The 23,914-nt window shown below is 42.7% G+C and overlaps 1 long non-coding RNA gene across 2 annotated transcripts in view; it reads right to left on the bottom strand.

Annotated features, from left to right (window-relative positions):
• The window catches only part of LOC134948699 (uncharacterized), a 190,189-nt gene that overhangs the window by 164,676 nt on the left and 1,599 nt on the right, over positions 1-23,914 (bottom strand). For both annotated transcript variants that reach the window (XR_010183006.1, XR_010183005.1), the window contains exon 2: positions 16,215-16,355. This is a non-coding gene — a long non-coding RNA (uncharacterized LOC134948699). The remainder of the gene's footprint in view (positions 1-16,214; positions 16,356-23,914) is intronic.

Below are 23,914 nucleotides of genomic sequence, written 5' to 3'. Positions count from 1 at the left end.
AGATGATAGAACAGAGGGGACAGGACAGTGACAGGGCATTGGTCAAATGATCAGGACAGGGGGGCAGGACAGGACAGAACTGAGGGGACAGGAGAGAGATGTGACAGGGACATGACATTAGGTACATGAGAGGGGGGTCAGGGTATGGAGAGAGGTATGGAGGAGGTGATGCTGCTGATATATATATATATATATATATATATATGTGCATTTTATATGTGTGTGTATATATATATATATATATATATATATATAATTGTGGCTGTGATCTAGTCCCATTGCTCTCCCTCCTTGGCTCACCTCTCACCTGGAGGTGTGATCTGGACACTGGCTGGGTGCTGCTGCAGACAGCTCCAGTTCGGCAGCCTGTGGTTGGAAAGGTCTCAGCAGGCAGCTCTGGAATGGCAGCCAGCAGTTCAGAGGGTCATTGGAGTGCAGCTGTGAAGCACACAGCTGGGATGTCTGAGCGCTCATCTTGGGAGGAGGGGGTGGCCGCGAGCAGAGCCGGGGCTTTGGCCGGTGGACAGGGAGCCCACAAGACTGCTTTGGTCGATGGGCAGCTTCCGGCGGCGGCTATCCACACAGGGCCGTTTTAACAGCAGTGTAGGCCCCTGGGCACAGCAATGCACTGGGCCCCCTACCCATACTCCAGCGGTAGGGGTGGGGGGTGCTATCAGCAGCAGCTTTGATGCCCCACGGGTGGTAGGGAGTGTTCTATCTTCCACTCAGCTTGTAGGAACTGGAGCAGTAATTTCTGCTAATTACTCCTTTACTGCACAGATGGGGCTTAACTGTAGAAGGGGGCATTGGGCTGAATGAAGGGGCCCTGGTACATGACTTCCAGAGTGGTAGGGGTGTTTAATATGTAGGGGAGGGGTGGCTAGTGGAGTGGGCTTAATATTCATAATTTTCCGGTGGGAGGGCAGCTTGCTTGACTGCAGATATCTCAAGTTCCTGAAAATATATTTCTTAGCTTTCAATGGGATAAAATAATAGAGAGTCCCATCTTTCAGGAGGTACTGGGGACTTGGGGATCAGAGTTCAGCAGCCAACGAAAATCTAAAACTGCATATTAGGCGTGTGGAGCTGGAGTAGGGACCAGCTGCTGGAAGGCTGTTATCTCTGATTCTGGGCATAGTACAGACAAACTGCCAGTGTCCACCAAAAGGGAAGAGTCACAGATTTTGGATTATACCCTCAGAAAAATTCAGAGTCAGACAGAACCCGAGATATCTGTCTGGAAAGAGCAGTTAACAGTTTGGATGGGGACCACTGCTTTCAAGTCGGATATCTCCGGTTCCCCAGGGCCGATTTTCAAAAATTTGGTACCCCTGGAAAGAGGAGACCCTCAGCTATCAGCCTAGGGCCCTTATACTCCTGGGGCCCTTGGGCAAGAGCCCACTGAGCCCATATGAAAAGACGGCCCTGTATCCACATCCGTAGAGGCACACTCTCTGCACCCGCTCTCTGGCGCTACAGCAGGCAGCTCTGCTCAGATATGCAAGAGCAGAGCCGCCGGTGGAGCCGAATATCGGGTGTCCCACGGGTATCCGGACTCCAGGTCGACAACAAAAAGGTTGACACACCTTAGGTCGACACCAATTGGTCGACACACCTTATGTCGACATGGGCAAAAGGTCGACATGGGCAAAAGGTCGAGTTTTTCACAATTTTTTTCTTTTTTGGAACCTTTTCATACTTAACGATCCACGTGGACTACGATTGGAACGGTAATCTGTGCCGAGCGAAGCAAAGGCACCATGCCCGAAGCATGGCGAGCGAAGCGAGCCATGCGAGGGGACGCGGTGCACTAATTGGGGTTCCCCGTCACTCTACGAAGAAAATGACACCAAAAAAACATAAAAAACTCATGTTGACCTTTTTCCATGTCGACCTTGTACCTGTCGACCTTTTGTCCATGTTGACCTTTTGTCCATGTCGACCTAAGGCGTGTCGACCAATTGGCGTCGACCCAAGGTGTGTCGACCTTTTTGTTGTCGACCTGGAGTCCCAGACCCGCCCAACGGACCACCATGTCGGCCCCAAGGTTAACGCAGATGGCCTAGGCAATTATCTAGTCCGGCTCTGCTTGCTCTGCTGTGCCACCCACAGGAGGTGCCGCCCCTAGGCACGTGCCTCGTGGGAAATCCGGCACTGCTCCTCCACTAATGCCAGGTTCCAGACAGTCCAGTTGAATTATACATTGCTACTCCATTAGAGGGTCACAAGGTGGAGCAGGACAACAAATAAACATGGATACTTTTTTTTATTCTTCTTATAATGTCTTTTTGCTGCTAGGCCTTACAGAGAAAAGTTCATTCACACCAGTGTCTTCTCTAGTGGACTATACAGTTGCCAATGCCTACCTGTTATGATACACCAGAACTGATTTACATAAGACTCTTAGAGTCACTACTTGCGAGTTCTTCAACCACTAACAGTCACCCGCTGTTCCCATATAGCTAGTACGCTCAGCAGTACTTAGGTGACAACCTGGATTTATGCTAGGAACAGTAAGAGCTTATGTGATCAGTCTGGTGACCACAGGGTACAGAATAGGAAGCTAGAGATTCAAAGTTCCAACCATTCCGAAAGCAGGCTGAATTGGCAGCAATACTAGTGATGCAGAGTGCAATGGAAGAGTTGCAGCTCCAGCTGTGCAGGATTCTGGAAGATGCTAAAGAACCCAGGAATGCAACATATGGCTAAGAGGTTATGGCTCCAACCAAGCAGGGTACTGGTAGATATTAATGCAGTACAGAAATGCAGGGTACTGGCAGAGATTAAGGCAGGTAAGGAATGCAGGATTTGGCTGAGAGGTTGCGGCTCCAGCCATGCAAGGTTCTGGCAGATATTAAGGCAGGCCAGGAATGCAGGAGGCTTAGAGGTTGTGGCTGTAACTGTGCAGTGCACTGGCAGCTATTGAGGCAGGCCAGGAATGCAGGATTAGGCTGAGAGGTTGGGGCCTTGTCATGCAGGGTACTAGCAGATATTAAGGCAGGTCAGGAATGCAGGATTAGGCTTAGAGTTGCAGCTGTAACTGTGCAGGGCACTGGCAGCTATTGAGGCAGGCGAGGAATGCAGGATTAGGCTGAGAGTTTGCGACTCTAGCCATGCAGGGTACTGGCAGATATGAAGGCAGGCCAGGAATGCAGGATTAGCCTGAGAGGTTGCGGCTCCTGTCATGCAGGGTACTGGCAGATATTAAGGCAGACCAGGAATGCAGGATTAGGCTGAAAGGTTGTGACTCCAGCCGTGCAGGGTACTGGCAGATATTAAGGCAGGCCAGGAATGCAGGATATTTTCAGGAACCGACAGAAGTACCAACAGGAATAAACCCTCCGGAACCAGGAGTAGAGGCCAAGGGACTTACACTGCTGGCATGAACTATAACCGGCGGGGCATGACTAGAGAGGCTGCAGGATAAAGGGAACAGCAGCCAATGAGAGAGCCCTACCAGCCAAACCCCCTAAAATAATTTTACCGCTGTGCAGCTTAATTGCTGCTCGTCTACACAGCCTCCTGACAGCCCAGGATCCCCAGCGACTACCTCACATCTCGGTTGCCTTGCGACCAAAGGGAATCCACTGGGTGGAAGTACCTTGACGCCCTGGTCGCTTAGTAACGTCTGGGACCTGTGCAGAATATGAGCCACCGTGGCTTGTAAAACTACCCACAATTAATCTTTCTTTTTCCTTCTTTTATTGCTGACATAAGAAATATAAGCAGGTGATTTGCCACTTTATGTTGTCATTTGCGAAAAAAGTAAAAAAGAATTGCTTTTTTAAAATGTACAACTTGTGTATGTTGAGTTCATCAATATGGATAACGTGGACCGTACAGTTACCTACCATAATCAATTAATCAATCAATCTTTTTTAATTATTTTTTGTATTGTCTTTTTGCAGTAAGGTCTCACCTCACTGTCACTTAGCTTACTCAGCCAGCTAGGCCTTTTGGCATAAACTGGATGAAAACAATATTGTGAGCTGGGAGGTGGTTAAAATTGAGTGGAAATAAGTGGACATTACGAGTTAATAATACTTTTCTCTGTGAAAATTTTTGTCATGCCCCTTACCCATGAGGCCATGTGCCTTATATACCTTTTGGAAAATGTGGGGGTGGGGGGAGGAGGGCGCCAATTCTCTTTCTGGCACAGGGCACCAAAAAGTCTAGTTATGAATTAGAGCCAAAACCAGCAGAAATGGTATGGCATTCATCTATAAATATTTTAGTTTGACATATTCGTAGTTATTGCTGTCTTATGCTTAGAGATGAGCGCCGGAAATTTTTCGGGTTTTGTGTTTTGGTTTTGGGTTCGGTTCCGCGGCCGTGTTTTGGGTTCGACCGCGTTTTGGCAAAACCTCACCGAATTTTTTTTGTCGGATTCGGGTGTGTTTTGGATTCGGGTGTTTTTTTCAAAAAACCCTAAAAAACAGCTTAAATCATAGAATTTGGGGGTCATTTTGATCCCAAAGTATTATTAACCTCAAAAACCATAATTTACACTCATTTTCAGTCTATTCTGAATACCTCACACCTCACAATATTATTTTTAGTCCTAAAATTTGCACCGAGGTCGCTGTGTGAGTAAGATAAGCGACCCTAGTGGCCGACACAAACACCGGGCCCATCTAGGAGTGGCACTGCAGTGTCACGCAGGATGTCCCTTCCAAAAAACCCTCCCCAAACAGCACATGACGCAAAGAAAAAAAGAGGCGCAATGAGGTAGCTGACTGTGTGAGTAAGATAAGCGACCCTAGTGGCCGACACAAACACCAGGCCCATCTAGGAGTGGCACTGCAGTGTCACGCAGGATGTCCCTTCCAAAAAACCCTCCCCAAACAGCACATGACGCAAAGAAAAAAAGAGGCGCAATGAGGTAGCTGACTGTGTGAGTAAGATAAGCGACCCTAGTGGCCGACACAAACACCGGGCCCATCTAGGAGTGGCACTGCAGTGTCACGCAGGATGGCCCTTCCAAAAAACCCTCCCCAAACAGCACATGACGCAAAGAAAAAAAGAGGCGCAATGAGGTAGCTGACTGTGTGAGTAAGATAAGCGACCCTAGTGGCCGACACAAACACCGGGCCCATCTAGGAGTGGCACTGCAGTGTCACGCAGGATGGCCCTTCCAAAAAACCCTCCCCAAACAGCATATGACGCAAAGAAAAATAAAAGAAAAAAGAGGTGCAAGATGGAATTGTCCTTGGGCCCTCCCACCCACCCTTATGTTGTATAAACAGGACATGCACACTTTAACCAACCCATCATTTCAGTGACAGGGTCTGCCACACGACTGTGACTGATATGACGGGTTGGTTTGGACCCCCCCCAAAAAAGAAGCAATTAATCTCTCCTTGCACAAACTGGCTCTACAGAGGCAAGATGTCCACCTCATCATCATCCTCCGATATATCACCGTGTACATCCCCCTCCTCAAAGATTATCAATTCGTCCCCACTGGCATCCACCATCTCAGCTCCCTGTGTACTTTGTGGAGGCAATTGCTGCTGGTCAATGTCTCCGCGGAGGAATTGATTATAATTCATTTTAATGAACATCATCTTCTCCACATTTTCTGGATGTAACCTCGTACGCCGATTGCTGACAAGGTGAGCGGCGGCACTAAACACTCTTTCTGAGTACACACTTGTGGGAGGGCAACTTAGGTAGAATAAAGCCAGTTTGTGCAAGGGCCTCCAAATTGCCTCTTTTTCCTGCCAGTATAAGTACGGACTGTGTGACGTGCCTACTTGGATGCGGTCACTCATATAATCCTCCACCATTCTTTCAATGTTGAGAGAATCATATGCAGTGACAGTAGACGACATGTCCGTAATCGTTGTCAGGTCCTTCAGTCCGGACCAGATGTCAGCATCAGCAGTCACTCCAGACTGCCCTGCATCACCGCCAGCGGGTGGGCTCGGAATTCTGAGCCTTTTCCTCGCACCCCCAGTTGCGGGAGAATGTGAAGGAGGAGATGTTGACAGGTCGCGTTCCGCTTGACTTGACAATTTTCTCACCAGCAGGTCTTTCAACCCCAGCAGACTTGTGTCTGCCGGAAAGAGAGATCCAAGGTAGGCTTTAAATCTAGGATCGAGCATGGTGGCCAAAATGTAGTGCTCTGATTTCAACAGATTGACCACCCGTGAATCCTTGTTAAGCGAATTAAGGGCTCCATCCACAAGTCCCACATGCCTAGCGGAATCGCTCCGTGTTAGCTCCTCCTTCAATGTCTCCAGCTTCTTCTGCAAAAGCCTGATGAGGGAAATGACCTGACTCAGGCTGGCAGTGTCTGAACTGACTTCACGTGTGGCAAGTTCAAAGGGCATCAGAACCTTGCACAACGTTGAAATCATTCTCCACTGCGCTTGAGACAGGTGCATTCCACCTCCTATATCGTGCTCAATTGTATAGGCTTGAATGGCCTTTTGCTGCTCCTCCAACCTCTGAAGCATATAGAGGGTTGAATTCCACCTCGTTACCACTTCTTGCTTCAGATGATGGCAGGGCAGGTTCAGTAGTTTTTGGTGGTGCTCCAGTCTTCTGTACGTGGTGCCTGTACGCCGAAAGTGTCCCGCAATTCTTCTGGCCACCGACAGCATCTCTTGCACGCCCCTGTCGTTTTTTTAAAAATTCTGCACCACCAAATTCAAGGTATGTGCAAAACATGGGACGTGCTGGAATTTGCCCATATTTAATGCACACACAATATTGCTGGCGTTGTCCGATGCCACAAATCCACAGGAGAGTCCAATTGGGGTAAGCCATTCCGCGATGATCTTCCTCAGTTGCCGTAAGAGGTTTTCAGCTGTGTGCGTATTCTGGAAAGCGGTGATACAAAGCGTAGCCTGCCTATGAAAGAGTTGGCGTTTGCGAGATGCTGCTACTGGTGCCGCCGCTGCTGTTCTTGCGGCGGGAGTCCATACATCTACCCAGTGGGCTGTCACAGTCATATAGTCCTGACCCTGCCCTGCTCCACTTGTCCACATGTCCGTGGTTAAGTGGACATTGGGTACAACTGCATTTTTTAGGACACTGGTGAGTCTTTTTCTGACGTCCGTGTACATTCTCGGTATCGCCTGCCTAGAGAAGTGGAACCTAGATGGTATTTGGTAACGGGGGCACACTGCCTCAATAAATTGTCTAGTTCCCTGTGAACTAACGGCGGATACCGGACGCACGTCTTACACCAACATAGTTGTCAAGGCCTCAGTTATCCGCTTTGCAGCAGGATGACTGCTGTGATATTTCATCTTCCTCGCAAAGGACTGTTGAACAGTCAATTGCTTACTGGAAGTAGTACAAGTGGGCTTACGACTTCCCCTCTGGGATGACCATCGACTCCCAGCAGCAACAACAGCAGCGCCAGCAGCAGTAGGCGTTACACGCAAGGATGCATCGGAGGAATCCCAGGCAGGAGAGGAATCATCAGAATTGCCAGTGACATGGCCTGCAGGACTATTGGCATTCCTGGGGAAGGAGGAAATTGACACTGAGGGAGTTGGTGGGGTGGTTTGCGTGAGCTTGGTTACAAGAGGAAGGGATTTACTGGTCAGTGGACTGCTTCCGCTGTCGGCCAAAGTTTTTGAACTTGTCACTGACTTATTATGAATGCGCTGCAGGTGACGTATAAGGGAGGATGTTCCGAGGTGGTTAACGTCCTTACCCCTACTTATTACAGCTTGACAAAGGGAACACACGGCTTGACAAATGTTGTCCGCATTTCTGGTGAAATACTTCCACACCGAAGAGCTGATTTTTTTGGTATTTTCACCAGGCATGTCAACGGCCATATTCCTCCCACGGACAACAGGTGTCTCCCCGGGTGCCTGACTTAAACAAACCACCTCACCATCAGAATCCTCCTGGTCAATTTCCTCCCCAGCGCCAGCAACACCCATATCCTCCTCATCCTGGTGTACTTCAACACTGACATCTTCAATCTGACTATCAGGAACTGGACTGCGGGTGCTCCTTCCAGCACTTGCAGGGGGCGTGCAAATGGTGGAAGGCGCATGCTCTTCACGTCCAGTGTTGGGAAGGTCAGGCATCGCAACCGACACAATTGGACTCTCCTTGTGGATTTGGGATTTCGAAGAACGCACAGTTCTTTGCGGTGCTACTGCTTTTGCCAGCTTGAGTCTTTTCATTTTTCTAGCGAGAGGCTGAGTGCCTCCATCCTCATGTGAAGCTGAACCACTAGCCATGAACATAGGCCAGGGCCTCAGCCGTTCCTTGCCACTCCGTGTGGTAAATGGCATATTGGCAAGTTTACGCTTCTCCTCCGACAATTTTATTTTAGGTTTTGGAGTCCTTTTTTTACTGATATTTGGTGTTTTGGATTTGACATGCTCTGTACTATGACATTGGGCATCGGCCTTGGCAGACGACGTTGCTTGCATTTCATCGTCTCGGCCATGACTAGTGGCAGCAGCTTCAGCACGAGGTGGAAGTGGATCTTGATCTTTCCCTAATTTTGGAACCTCAACATTTTTGTTCTCCATATTTTAATAGGCACAACTAAAAGGCACCTCAGGTAAACAATGGAGATGGATGGATACTAGTATACAATTATGGATGGACTGCCGAGTGCCGACACAGAGGTAGCTACAGCCGTGGACTACCGTACTGTACTGTGTCTGCTGCTAATATAGACTGGATGATAATGAGATGTAGTATGTATAAAGAAGAAAGAAAAAAAAACCACGGGTAGGTGGTATACAATTATGGACGGACTGCCGAGTGCCGACACAGAGGTAGCTACAGCCGTGGACTACCGTACTGTGTCTGCTGCTAATATAGACTGGTTGATAAAGAGATGTAGTATGTATGTATAAAGAAGAAAGAAAAAAAACCACGGGTAGGTGGTATACAATTATGGATGGACTGCCGAGTGCCGACACAGAGGTAGCTACAGCCGTGGACTACCGTACTGTACTGTGTCTGCTGCTAATATAGACTGGATGATAATGAGATGTAGTATGTATAAAGAAGAAAGAAAAAAAAACCACGGGTAGGTGGTATACAATTATGGATGGACTGCCGAGTGCCGACACAGAGGTAGCTACAGCCGTGGACTACCGTACTGTGTCTGCTGCTAATATAGACTGGTTGATAATGAGATGTAGTATGTATAAAGAAGAAAGAAAAAAAAAACCACGGGTAGGTGGTATACAATTATGGACGGACTGCTGAGTGCCGACACAGAGGTAGCTACAGCCGTGGACTACCGTACTGTACTGTGTCTGCTGCTAATATAGACTGGATGATAATGAGATGTAGTATGTATAAAGAAGAAAGAAAAAAAAACCACGGGTAGGTGGTATACAATTATGGATGGACTGCCGAGTGCCGACACAGAGGTAGCTACAGCCGTGGACTACCGTACTGTGTCTGCTGCTAATATAGACTGGTTGATAAAGAGATGTAGTATGTATGTATAAAGAAGAAAGAAAAAAAAACACGAGTAGGTGGTATACAATTATGGACGGACTGCCGAGTGCCGACACAGAGGTAGCTACAGCCGTGGACTACCGTACTGTGTCTGCTGCTAATATAGACTGGTTGATAAAGAGATGTAGTGTGTATGTATAAAGAAGAAAGAAAAAAAAAACACGGGTAGGTGGTATACAATTATGGATGGACTGCCGAGTGCCGACACAGAGGTAGCTACAGCCGTGGACTACCGTACTGTACTGTGTCTGCTGCTAATATAGACTGGATGATAATGAAATGTAGTATGTATGTATAAAGAAGAAAGAAAAAAAAACCACGGGTAGGTAGTATACAATTATGGATGGACTGCCGAGTGCCGACACAGAGGTAGCTACAGCCGTGGACTACCGTACTGTGTCTGCTGCTAATATAGACTGGTTGATAAAGAGATGTAGTATGTATGTATAAAGAAGAAAGAAAAAAAAAACACGGGTAGGTGGTATACAATTATGGACGGACTGCCGAGTGCCGACACAGAGGTAGCTACAGCCGTGGACTACCGTACTGTGTCTGCTGCTAATATAGACTGGTTGATAAAGAGATGTAGTATGTATGTATAAAGAAGAAAGAAAAAAAAACCACGGGTAGGTGGTATACAATTATGGATGGACTGCCGAGTGCCGACACAGAGGTAGCTACAGCCGTGGACTACCGTACTGTGTCTGCTGCTAATATAGACTGGTTGATAAAGAGATGTAGTATGTATGTATAAAGAAGAAAGAAAAAAAAACCACGGGTAGGTGGTATACAATTATGGATGGACTGCCGAGTGCCGACACAGAGGTAGCTACAGCCGTGGACTACCGTACTGTACTGTGTCTGCTGCTAATATAGACTGGATGATAATGAGATGTAGTATGTATAAAGAAGAAAGAAAAAAAAACCACGGGTAGGTGGTATACAATTATGGATGGACTGCCGAGTGCCGACACAGAGGTAGCTACAGCCGTGGACTACCGTACTGTGTCTGCTGCTAATATAGACTGGTTGATAATGAGATGTAGTATGTATAAAGAAGAAAGAAAAAAAAAACCACGGGTAGGTGGTATACAATTATGGACGGACTGCCGAGTGCCGACACAGAGGTAGCTACAGCCGTGGACTACCGTACTGTACTGTGTCTGCTGCTAATATAGACTGGATGATAATGAGATGTAGTATGTATAAAGAAGAAAGAAAAAAAAAACCACGGGTAATTGGTATACAATTATGGATGGACTGCCGAGTGCCGACACAGAGGTAGCTACAGCCGTGAACTACCGTACTGTGTCTGCTGCGACTGGATGATAAATAATGATGTAAAAAATATATATATATCACTACTGCAGCCGGACAGGTATATATTATATAATGACGGACCTGCTGGACACTGTCTGTCAGCAGAATGAGTTTTTTATTTTATAGAATAAAAAAACACCACACAAGTCACACGACGTGTGTTTAACTTTTACAGGCAGACATTCACAATACAATATAGTATACTATATACTGGTGGTCAGGTCACTGGTCAGTCACACTGGCAGTGGCACTCCTGCAGAAAAAAAGTGTGCACTGTTTAATTTTAATATGTACTCCTGGCTCCTGCTATAACCTAACTGCTCCCCAGTCTCCCCCACAATTAAGCTGTGTGAGCACAGTCAGATATTATACATAGATGATGCAGCAGCACACTGGGCTGAGCACAGATATGGTATGTGACTGAGTCACTGTGTATCGTTTTTTCAGGCAGAGAACGGATTATATTAAATAATATAAAACTGCACTGGTGGTCACTGGTCAGTCACTAGTATAACTAACTAATACTATCAGCAAAATTCTGCACTCTCTGTCTGAGTACTCCTCCTAAGCTCCAGTAAATGAAGTGTCACTGTCTCACTCTGTCACTAGTATAACTAACTAATACTATCAGCAAAATTCTGCACTCTCTGTCTGAGTACTACTCCTAAGCTCCAGTAAATGAAGTGTCACTGTCTCACTCTCACTCTCCTATCTATTTCTTCTCTAAACGGAGAGAACGCCAGCCACGTCCTCTCACTATCAATCTCAATGCACGTGTAAAATGGCGGCGACGCGCGGCTCCTTATATAGAATCCGAGTCTCGCGATAGAATCCGAGCCTCGCGAGAATCCGACAGCGTCATGATGACGTTCGGGCGCGCTCGGGTTAACCGAGCAAGGCGGGAAGATCCGAGTCGCTCGGATCCGTGTAAAAAAAGCTGAAGTTCGGGCGGGTTCGGATTCCGGTGAACCGAACCCGCTCATCACTATGCTCCTTTTAATTGTGTATTATAAGCGTGTATTGGGGGTTATTTAGATTTGTTAGCAAACCAAAAAAGCAAGCAACTGGGCAAAACCATGTTGCATTGCAGGTGGGGCAAATGTAACGTGCAGAGAGAGTTAGATTTGGGTGGGTTATATTATTTCTGTGGGTTGGGTACGGGATCCTGGCGGTCGGAATCCTGGTAGTCAAAATACAGATGCCGGAATCCCGACCATCAGAATGCCGGCAGGGGGCAAACGGAACGAGGCCCCTTGTGGGCTCGCTACGCTCATCACGGTGCGGGCTCGGTGGCTCGCTTCGCTCACCACAGGTTATATTCCCGCTCCATGGGTGTCGTGGACACCCAGGTGTGGGAATAGCTGTGGCAGCGATGCCGGTATTTTGACCGTCAGGATTCCCACCGCCAGGATTCCAATTACATCCCATTTCTGTGCATGGTAAATACTGGCTGCTTTATTTTTACACTGCAAATTAGATTTCATCTTGAACACACCCCACCCAAATCTAATCTCTCTGCACATGTTACGTCTGCCCCACCTGCAGTGCAACATGGTTTTGCCCATTAGTTTGCTTTTTAGTTTGCTATCAAACCTGAATAAGGCCCATTGTTAGCTATTGAAAGCTTTATGTTTGTTTGTTTGTTTGTTTGTTTGTTTGTTTGTTTTTATAACAGTTTTGTTCAGCCAATCTTTGTATTTGTGGATATTATGTCATATAAGATCTAGACTAAAAGCACTGTTCAGTATAGATTGTACAGTCTAATGGTCTGAACAAATGCAAAGTGTTAAATCAGTGGGCCGCAAATAAAGAAAAGGGAACTTATTCTCAATTAAGGTAAAAGGGCTTAATTGACTGTAATTGTGACATATACAGTATAAAGACAATAATACAAATTCTGTGCAGATTAGCATACCATTAGCACATGTATGGCATTTACTAATAACACTGTAGAAGATTCAGCAATAACATTGATAATAATAACAGGAAATCACAATAGCAAAGATGAGGAGAGTTTAACCCCATTTTAAACGTCTCACTCTTATAATGTGACCACTAGAACTTGGGAAAGGGACTTGATATGGCAGTATTCATATTTAGGGCCGGATTCCTTTAGGCTTTATACTTACAGCGCACGGAAAAGGGCTTGTAACTAGAGATGAGCGGGTTCGGTTCTCAGAAGACTGAACCCCCCCGAACTTTGCCTTCTGAGTCCGGATCTGAGCTAGGCTCAGATTTTCCCTCTTGACTCGGAAACCCGAACTCGGCAAAATGTCATCATCCCGCTGTCGGATTCTCACGGGATTTGGACTCCATATAAGGAGCCGCGCGTCGTGGCCATTTTCACTCCAGTCTCGGAGAGTGAGAGGACGTGTATTCAGTGTGCTCAGTGTCGGTTTATTGGGGCGGAAAAGTGGGGTGACAAGTGTTGTGCTGCTCAGTCCATTCCACATATCCAGTGTAGCTGTAAAGTGGTGCTGTGTTGTGCAGACCAGTCCAGTGTAGTCACTCAGTGTATTGTGCTGCAGATATTGTACCATTAAAAAAAAAAAGGTACAAAAAATGTACAAAATTACCAAAAATGGTACAAAAATGACCTGAATCACAGCTTACAAAAAAGCACAAATTACTATAGATCCATATTTCATTCGATACAGGTGTTGCCATTAGTAGCTTTCCATGCATATTCATGAGGCTACTAAGGTAACATCACTGGATATATCCCAAACAAGGTAATGCCCTGTAAAGGGCGGAGATAGCGCTATAAGAAGCGCCTCATGGAGGACATCAATGTGAGCTGTTCCCCCCTGTGAGCAAGCCGTCCCTGCGAAACATACGCTAGGAAGGAACCCTATGGGCATCCCACTGATTGCGCATGGCGGGTCGTCCACAGTACAGATCATACTTTCATGATTACTATATGTCTCAAAGCTGTTACTGCCAAAGGCTTTTTGCCACCGGCATTTAGAGAATATGTTTAATACGTTACTCCAGTCACAGGTATACCTAATTGGCTACATGTGAGACTACATACACAGGCCATAAGCAGGATTAAGGATAGAGAGACCTTGGTAACAACAGGTGGTGGTGTTCAATGAAATATGGATCTATAGTAATTTGTGCTTTTTTGTAAGCTGTGATTCAGGTCATTCTTTCTAGCCGTGCACAATTAGTTTCTGCCTAGTAAAAATAGGATACAATTATCAGAGTGACAATAACTACTACAATTATGCTTTCTACATAATGAATTGTTACAAGGGCTCTAGAGTCATTGTTTGTGTATCCTTACCAGAACATCTGTAGGAGATGCACCATCTGTAGGAGATGCACCATTCTTTCTAAGCATCAATATTATTACATGATCATTGCAAACTCAATTTATCACCAGGTATTTTTTTTCTCTTTTTCTCTTCCTTCAATTCCAGAGTTGTGGAGTGTTAGTAGTTCTCTCATTGGCTGCGCTGACCTCAGTGTCATCAGCCAAAAGCAGAAACGAAGAAAACACACCACAGATACCTGGTACTATCTGTATTTCCATTGGCTGGCATGAGTAAGGGTCTCTCACCCCATATTCAATACGGTAGCAAATACCGGGCAGCAGAACCCTAAAATACACCGCAAGGCCTTGCCTGTCTCACCTATTCTGATCAAAATTATTGCCTAATACACCTGTGACTTGGGCAGGGGCCCAAAGGAGAATATATAATGCCTGTACCTTTTTAACCATGTTTTCTATTATGTGTGTTTAGTGTGTCTATATTTCGCCTTTTTAGTGATAGGAGTTTTTTGGTACTCCATTTTATATTGATTTATATTAAAAGTTAAGTTTTATCTGTGTCCGATATATGGGAATATTATGATTACACTTTAGAGTGCCCCACTATAGGAGAGTCCGCTACCTCTCTTTGGGTATTTTTTGCACATCTCAAATATGATGTCAGATGTGTACAGTATATGTTTACATCAATTAGAAACAGTACTACTATAAGGATACTGTATTTGAAGGTTGAGTTCTTATTTTATAACATTGTGCTCATTTACTAATATTACTGCAGTCCAGCTATGTTCACTTTCTAGTACCTGACACATAATATATTTCTGATTTGTATACTATGAGGCATTATTCACCTTTATTCATTTTATTATTATGTAAACCACACAAAGGTTTACAATCACATTTAAAGCTGCCAAGAGTTGTATAAATTGTAATAATATCAGTATATATACATATTTTATTATTAATGTGAATATCACTATTCTCTAGATTGCAGTGCTATTTGGTTGATTTTGTTTTTGTTGGTCATGACCTAGAGACCGGATACCATATTTACTAAGCTGCTGTTTAACAAAGCTGATGCTCATTGGTGGTTCTGGCTGTGGGATTTAAAAGGACAATAATATTACATGGTAAAGCAGGAGTCTTAAAGGTAAGTAGACCCCTAATAGTTTGTGCACACAATTGTGATATATCTGTGTGCAGGGATAGAACACAATGAGAGGCAAATATGACCACAGATATTGAGCTGCATGGCTTATCCATATGGGTTGCGGTCGTTAGGTCGACATGCATTAGGTTGACATGCATTGGGTCAACCACTAAAGGTCGACATGCACTAGGTCGACAGGGTGTCTAGGTCGACGGGTTCATTAGGTCGACATGTGCAAGGTCGACAGGTTAAAAGGTCGACATGAGTTTTTCCACAATTTTTTTTTTTTTTCATTTTTTTGACCTTTTTCATACTTTACGATCCACATGGACTACTAATGGGAATGGAGCGAGGCACCTTGCCCGAAGCATGGTGAGTGAAGCCATGCAAGGGGACGCGGTGCAATAATTGGGGTTCCCCATCACTGTAATAAGAAAACGACACCAAAACAGTTAAAAAAAAACATGTCAACCTTTTGTCCTGTCGACCTTGCACATGTCAACCTAACGACCCCGTCGACCTAGTGCGTGTCGACCTTTGTTGTCGACCCAATGCATGTCGACCTAATGTGTGTCAACCCAACGACCCAAACCCATCCATATATTGGGTATCTGATAGAAGTAGTCAAGAAATTAATTGAATGAATATGTGAATCTGATAAATAAAACTATGAAATGTTATTCACAAAAGTCCCTGCCTTTTATATACTGTATATATATATATATATATATATATATATATATATATATATATATAGCAAAGATATCCTCCCCCATCTCTGGCTCAGGTGTTAGCAGCGAAGGAAATGAGGCGGCACTCTGTGGACTTATGACAAAAATTGTATTCAAAGCATAGTGGCAAACAGTAACATCATGTTCAAAAAGCAAAAAAAATGCAGGCATCTTACAACGTTTCAAGGCATGGCAGCCTTTTCATCAGGTAAGTAGACCCTAGTGCTGTGTAAAGAAAAAAGTAACAAAGAACCAAACAAAACCAAGAGACACTCACCTGTTAAATAGCGTGGTGTGCAGGAGAAAGGTGTTCCCGGCGTCTGTGACCGGGACTTCCGGGTGAGTCACGTGAGAGGCTCACCAGTGACGTATTCGTTGCCTAGCAACGCGTGCGTAGGGTAGCAGGCACCGGGAAAGCCTGTTAGTGAACAAAAAAGAGAGTGAATGAAATATAGGAGGCATGCAATTGCATGCAGACCCAGCAAAAGTATGACTAGCTTATGTGAACGTGGAACGTGACAAGTGAATGAAAAGTGAATTTAAAATAGAATTAAAAAGTTACTATTAGACAGAAAAGATAAAACACAAACATAAATGCTTCCTATTTCAGACAAATAAGCATATTAATGTGCAACTACATACCCCATATCAAAAGGGGATTGGGAGACAAGATTAAATAATTTGAAATAAACATACTATCTTTGGCGCTATAAGCTACCTGTCATATATATATGAAAAGCCAAATGAGGATGAGTGAGATTGATAGGCACAACATAATTTCTTTCTTTCTTTCTTTCTTTCTTTCTTTCTTTCTTTCTTTCTTTTTCTATATCATATCTTTTTACAGTACATATCTATCAATCTATCAACATTTCTTCTATCTATCTATCTATCTATCTATCTATCTATCTATCTATCTATCTATCATCTACAGTAGCTATCTCATTTCTATTTATATATATTGTATCTATTTAAATATTTATGTGTCTTTCTCTTATCTATCTATCAATCAATCTATCTATCTATCTATCTATCTATCTATCTATCTATCTATCTATCTATCTATCTTCCTACCTATTTCTCATCCTAATTCAAACCTATGTTTTATATTATCCCTATCTATCTTTCTATCTATCTATCTATCTATCTATCTATCTATCTATCTATATATCTCAATGCTATTTATCTATCTTGTATCTATTTTCATACCTGTATATCTGTCTTTCTCATCTATCTATCTATCTATCTATCTATCTATCTATCTATCTATCTATCTATCTATCTATCTATCGATCTCCCATTTTCTTCATCTCTTTATTTACCTTCAGACATTTATATCAAGACTATATTAATTTTCATTTTCTTCATTTGTTACAAGAATTAATGATCAAAATCATTGGTTGGACATACATTTTAATAGAACTATAGAATATTTTCTTAATGATAATAAATTCATCATATTATATAACAATACAAATTACAGACTGTGATATGGACAGCTAAATTATTTTTTTGTAAGTTCAACCCTTAATGAAAAATTTGTCTCCAGAAAATAATTAAATATGCCCCAAATAACTAGTTATGTGATAACATATCTTATGTTTCATTGTCATGTAATATTCTGTCTGTAAAACAAAATCTGCTGTTATTGATTCCACAGTTCAATAAATGCATGTCAGACTTCAGAAAGCTATGCCACCACCAAGACATTGGTTTTACCAAAATAAAAGTAATTTGCATCTTTTAAAATAAATAACACCATGTTCTCCAGGTCAGAAAGAAAATAGATTATTTTATTTTTGTTTTACTAAAAATCAAGTTGCAACTTATAGGAAAATAGCTACCTTATATGAACAATTTTCATATGTACAAAATTAAATAACAATAATCTTATTCTATGTTATGAATACATTATGTCTATACTCTTAAAGGTACATCTATACAGTGTCTTTTTAGGCATATATGAGTTTATCTCATATATATATATATATATATATATATATATATACACATGTGAAGATGCAGCACTCATGGCACATATTCAAAAAAGACTCATTACTTCCAAATGCAGGGTTAACCCTGCATTTGGAAGTAATGAGTCTTTTTTGAATATTTGCCACGAGTGTAGCCTCTTCGCACTTGTATACTTCTTTATGGAGGCACCGGCGTTTTGTATTTCAGCTTTAGGAGTGCCAAACCTGCATCAACAGATATATTTATTCTGTATTATGGTAGGGGAATATATGTGAGCTACACTTCTCAGGTACACTGTTTCCATCAGTCTCCCAGCAAGGTTTGCAGTCTGTAGGAAGATACCGAAATCTCACCACGTTCTTTCTTAGCACATCTCCACTTATATATTATCAGCATTATCAATACTGCTTCCTATGTACATACAGTATGTTCAACCAGTCTCCCACTGTATACTGCACAACTTGGGTCTCTCATTGCATTCTCATTTAAGACTAAAAGTCCACTGAACAATCCCCCCCTATACCTTTTGTATGGGAAATGCTGTCTGCCCAACGTTTACTAATTTTACAGCAGTATATATTTTGATTTTGTATACTGAATAATAATAATAATCATAATCATAATAATAATAATACATCCACATATAGATTATCATTATCAAGCATCAATATAGACATTGTACAGGAACTGACAGTTACAGTAACAGTAAATAATACTTGATGTTTATTCCAGGTGGTTTCAGCTAAGATGTTGCGGAATGTAGCTAAGTGCTGCTTTATTTTTCTCAGTGTGAAGCTCATTTCAATCAATTAGCAACTTAACTATTTAAATATTAAGACCTCACTAAGGGGGTAATTCCAAGTTGATCGCAGCAGGAAATCTTTTAGCAGTTGGGCAAAACCATGTGCACTGCAGGGGGGGCAGATATAACATGTGCAGAGAGAGTAAGATTTGGGTGGGTTATTTTGTTTCTGTGCAGGGTAAATACTGGCTGCTTTATTTTTACACTGCAATTTAGATTGCATATTGAACTCACCACATCAAAATCTAACTCTCTCTGCACATGTTATATCTGCCTCCCCTGCAGTGCACATGGTTTGCTTAACTGCTAAAAAACTTCCTGCTGCGATCAACTTGGAATTACCCCCTAAGCAAAGCAACCCTACCATTCACCAGTGCGGAAGGTCTGGTGAGATAAGAGATCACTGACAATGATTCTATGGGCTGATTCCAGATTCTAGAGGACAAATTCTTTAAAAGAGGTAGTGCTACAAATTGCTGGTGGCTTGAAGATAATAAATCCCAAAATAAGTAAATGTCAACTTATTCCTAAACAAAGTAAAAAAACAAATATGTATACTGTAAAAATACATAATATGGTTACTAGTGTGCTAAACAATTAACTGGTAGTAGTAGTAATAATAATAATAATAATAATAATAATAATAATAATAATACGTAATATCTGATCATTGATAGTAGTTAATTTAATGCAATGTGTGAATAAAACTACAAAATCTAATAAAAAGTTACTGTACTATTGCTTTAAACTAAATGTTAAAAAAATTCTATTGTATGAAATTGCTTCATTGCATGTTCATAGAATACCTAAAAGGGACATGAGATAGGAATATGTCTTACTGACTTTTCCCACCATCAACAGAACAATGGGGGTCATTCTGACCTGATCGCATGCTGCCCTTCTGCTCAGCCGTGCGATCGGGTCCAAAATGTGCTTGTGCGGTGGCCGCATTACGCAGGTGCATCGTTGCCCGCCAACAGCCGTCGCCAGGCAGCGACACCACGAACGAAGAAAGCAGTCACAGCGGCGACCGCAAGACGTTTGATAGGAGGAAGGCATTCCGGGACGTCAACTGACCGTTTTCTGGGAGTGGGGCGGTGAACGCAGGCATGCCCAGGCGTTTGGAGGGCGGATGTCTGACGTCAATTCCGGGACCTGCATCGCTGGATCGATCGCACAGGATAAGTAACTCTTACCCTGGTCTACTTCTACACAAAACTTTTTTTGCATAGCAGGGCTGCACAAGAATTCACAGCCTTGCTATGCAAAAAAACACTCCCCTATAGGCGGCGCCTAGTTAATTGCACAGGCAGCAGAACGTTGCTACATGCGATCAACTCGGAATGACCCCCTATGTTCTTTTTTATTCATGAGCAAATACAGCATGTGTTAGGGACTGTATATAGATAGCACATGTATTGCCTGATAGGCTTGCCACAGAGCAGTATTAATTGGGTAAAGATTATGTGGGTATGCTAACATTGTGCCCGATTCAGTAGGGGTTGTAGTTGTGCAACAAATCACACAACTACAACCCTTTACTCTAATATGCGGGGGGACACCAAGCACAGGGCAAGTCCACCCCGCATGCTGTGTCCGACACCCACGCTAACATTCCAGCGCATTGCTATACAGTGATGCGCTTGCATGATTAGGGTTGCCCCTTGCCTGCTAAGCCTTGCGAAGGCATCTATCTTTTGGGTTACGGCAGCTGCATATGAGGTCACGCAGCCGCCACTGCCCATCCAGAAAATGGTCCGGACATGCCTGCATTGTCTGGAATGCACCCCCACAAATGGTGCGTCGACACCCACAAAACGTGGTATCAACATTATGTCACCGCCCCCCTCCCCTCGCAAGACTTAGACTGCATTCTGAAAAGAACGCAGTTAAAGACCTTGCCTAATAACGATTTCAGCACAATTGCTGAATCTCCCCCATTGTCTGCTATTCTGATGATATTCCCAACACATTAAAGCCTCGTCTACACATATGCTATTGCAGCATCAATAAGGCAACTGTGATGAGTTGTGCTCACTGTGCTCTGTACTCGGGGTCATTCAGACCCGATCGCATGCTGCATTTTTTTGCAGCCCTATGATCTGGTCTGAACAGCGCATGTGTGCAGGCCGCAATGCGCAGGCGCTTCGCTGTCCATTAACGGGGTTCACCGGACAGCGACGGTTTTTACGACAAAAGCAATGGCAGGGGCGATCGCAAGAAGACTGACAGGCAGAAGGCGTTCTTGGGCGGCAACTCACCGTTTCCTGGGAGTGTCGGAAAAAAACACAGGCGTGTCCACCCGTTCCGGAGGAGGGTTCCTCACGTCACCAATGGCCCGGATCATCGCAGCGGGTGAGTAAGTCATAGGCTGTGCAGAAACTGCACAAACTTTTGTTTGTGCAGCTCTCTGCAGAGCCGATCGCACCTCTGCAATGCGCTTACCCCCTCCCATGTAGGCGGCGATTACCTGGTCGCAGCAGTGCAAATAACCGCCTGTGTGTGACCAGGTCTGAATTAGGCCCTAAGTGTGAAAAAAAGTTTATTGAACCCTTTGGCACCATACACTGTGGACTGGACGCACTGACTCTCATTTGCAATGATCAAAAAAAATGAATATTATTGCCAAATAGTTATTTTTTTAGCAATCATTTCTAAGCCATGGATATGTCATACAATCACACATACAATAGACTAGTGCAGCGAAGCAACTCACCATTTAAACATGTGATTTAAGTGTGGATATATTGGTTCACACACAAACATACACGAGTGCGTGGGAATATATTAATTTATTTGTGTGTGTACACAGTATATATATATATATATATATATATATATATGTTTACAAATATATATATTTTTGTTTCTATTATTTACATTTATGTGTATAATGAAATCACACACAAATCCTATCTATCTAAGCAGGAGGTGTGTGTGTGTGTGTGTGTGTGTGTGTGTGTGTGTGTGTGTGTGTGTGTGTGTGTGAGAGAGAGAGAGAGAGAGAGAGAGAGAGAGAGAGAGAGAGAGAGAGAGAGAGAGAGAGAAATTGAGCTGTGTCAAGTGGACAATAACTAGCAAATATACCAGATCTCATATGGATTCAGAGTTGGTGTGTTTGCCAACAGTAAGGGGTATATTTACTAAAGTGCGGGTTTCAAAAGTAGAAATGTTGCCCATGGCAACCAATCAGATTCTGAAAGGTGATAAATAAATGATGAGTAAAATATGACTGGTGCTATGAGCAACATCTCCACATTTGAAAGCCCGCACGTAAATATACTCCTAGGTCTCCAAGTGCTGCTGTTTACGCATCTACATTTTTGGGTTCTGACTATTAGGAGGGAAATACTAGTTTTTAACTGTGAGTGCCCGAACTCCACGTGTGTGTGTGTGTGTGTGTGTGTGTGTGTGTGTGTGTGTGTGTGTGTGTGTGTGTGTGTGTGTGTGTGTGTGTGTGTGTGTGTATCTATATATATATATATATATATATATATATATATATATAGGGAAAAAATATTCATTTACTTCCATACCACCAGTATCAAACAGTAGACAATGGCCAACATCTTGATCCCATGAGCGATTTTTTTGAAGGTTAACAGTGCCACAATAACCACTGGCAGTGGCTATCTCCATCTTCACTGTCGGTGGCTACTGTGGTGCTGTTGGCCTTCAAAAAAGTCCCATACGGGATCAAAATGTTGGCTATTGTCTGCTGTTTAAAAGTGATGGTATGTAATTAAGAGGACTTTTTTTTTCACTTGACAGACAGGGTGAGTGTCCTGTTTCTTATATACTATAAAGCCTTGAAGAGTTATTTGCTACACTGAAGATGCACTATATATATATATATATATATAGATATATATAGATATATATATATAGATATATATATATATATATATAAAACCACACAGCAGCCCTGCAGCCATTAATTTCACCTACACAATGGCATCTGTTAGCTAACAGATGCCAGTGTGGGGGTAAAATTATTGCCAGGAGTGCTGCTGTGTGGTGAGATATATGCTGCGGTTAATGGCTGCTGTGCAGGCACCCAGCTGTAGTTCATTTATGGAGAGTGAGTGCCGGACAACATATATACTACATATATATAGATACATGGATAGATAGATAGATAGATAGATAGATAGATAGATAGATAGATAGATAGATAGATAGATAGATAGATAGATAGATAGATAGATAATTACCACAGCTAATTGAATATACCCTCTATCTATCTATCTATCTATCTATCTATCTATCTATCTATCTCCCTCCACATACTACTTGTTGCATTTAAATAATAAAAATAATAATAATAATAATAATAATAATGATGATGATAATAATAATAATAATAATAATAATAATAATAATAATAGCATTTTGCACAACCTAATAAAAGTAATTGGTTAATTTTCTGAATTTTGTAAAGTGAAATTACAGATAAAGATAACAATAATTAAAGCATAAATGTAATAACAGAAAACAAATGCATTTCATTTAATAATAGCCTACATGCCTATCAATATGCATGGTACATATTTAATACAGCTATACAAACTTTGAAGGGTATTAGTATGTATTAAATAGTTTATTTTACACAAATTTTGTTTGTGTGTGTGTGTGTGTGTGTGTGTGTGTGTGTGTGTGTGTGTGTGTGTGTGTGTGTGTGTGTGTGTGTGTGTGTTCTTGAATACAAAGTAGTGTATCTGATATGCTTCTGATTAAAGGCGTAAAATCACTCACAGACAGTAGCATTTCTCCCATTATTTTATTTTATGTTCAAAGCTTTCTTTTTTTCTTTCTTTTTTTTCTGAAAGGTCATTTCACATTATTGTATCTGCACTACAAAAGAAACCAATTTCAGTTTCTTGTTTAAATTACAAAACTATTATTATTATTATTATTATTATTATTATTATTTATAATTATTGTTATTTATAATAATCATTATCATCATGTATGCTGTTTACTGATGCCGAATAATGAAATTCCACTGTTTGACAGGAACCATCATACACATTTTCGGATTAAAGCAAACGTGACCAACTATAGTATCGAGTAACATTTCCAGATTTTTCCTTAGATCTTTGCTTTTGTTAGAAAACATTAGTACTTTATAACACTGTACGGATTTATAAGCAAAGAGAGAATACCCCAGGTTGCGACTGTACTGCATCATAAACAGGTGA

Source organism: Pseudophryne corroboree, chromosome 8 (assembly GCF_028390025.1).
Source record: "Pseudophryne corroboree isolate aPseCor3 chromosome 8, aPseCor3.hap2, whole genome shotgun sequence".
In the NCBI taxonomy this organism is placed as follows: Eukaryota; Metazoa; Chordata; class Amphibia; order Anura; family Myobatrachidae; genus Pseudophryne; species Pseudophryne corroboree.
Note: the sequence above shows the minus strand (reverse complement) of the source record. Positions and strands in the feature narration are given on the sequence as shown.